This window comes from Tenrec ecaudatus, chromosome 3 (assembly GCF_050624435.1).
Source record: "Tenrec ecaudatus isolate mTenEca1 chromosome 3, mTenEca1.hap1, whole genome shotgun sequence".
Classification (NCBI taxonomy): domain Eukaryota; kingdom Metazoa; phylum Chordata; class Mammalia; order Afrosoricida; family Tenrecidae; genus Tenrec; species Tenrec ecaudatus.
Genome location: NC_134532.1, coordinates 122,340,100 through 122,341,120, shown reverse-complemented (window position 1 = coordinate 122,341,120; position 1,021 = coordinate 122,340,100).

Sequence of the window (1,021 nt, the reverse complement as noted above, 5' to 3'; positions counted from 1 at the left end):
GATGTATGGATTGTTATAAGAGCCCCAATAAAATGATTTATTAAAAATAATTTAAATACCATTTATTCTTTTGTTTCAAATAAAACATTCTAATCTACGCAACATTTAATTACCAGGATGCAAGGTAGAACAACCTTTGGGAAAATAATCTAGCTCTGAGAACTCAGGTGCATATAGCTTCTAAGACTCTACCAGATAGAATAAAAACATGGGGGTTTAATAATATGGGTACAGGAATGGTTATTGCAGCATTTAGTGATAGTAGGAAATTTGAAATGATCTAAATGGCAGTCAGTAGCAAATGATAGGTTTATTATATACTATGGAGTGTTGTACATACATTAATTCAATTGAAGAGGAAAAATGTACCAAAAAATCATGAAAATAAAATTGCAGAATAAAACATATTAGTATGATTTCACTTTTAAAAAAACAACAGGAGTAACAAGTTTCATTTCGTGAATCTATAGTTGTATCAACATAGAAAATGCAAAGTGGAAATACCAACATTATTTTTATATGTGGAAAGAAAGGTGTTATTGGACAAAAAGAAAGGTGCATGATTAAAGTTTCCTTTATAAACTCTATTGTTTGAATTATTCCAACAAACATAATGTTTCTTTATAATAGGAAAAAATAATTTTATTTTGGGAAAAAATGTATTTTCTCTCCACATTTTCCTTAAATTAAGCCCATTCTGAATGGAGTAGGGCAAAGACACCTTTTAGCTTAACTTTCTCATTTTATAAATGTGGGAACTGAAGTTCGCTGAAGATAAGTGACTGCCCCAAGGTAATGCTTGCTGGAGGAGCTCCCCGAATCAAACTCCCCTGGTCTCGACTTCAGTGCTTATTCTGGTGCTACTCGAACTTCTCATCAAACTGTCTAAAAACAGTAATCTTCCGCTTTCAAAAAATTGAGATAGGTTTCCCAAGAATGCAGATAATTTTTTATGGTGCTATACTTTGTCTTGTGAATGTGCATTTTATCGCTACTGCCACAGCTGTAATATGAAAGGATG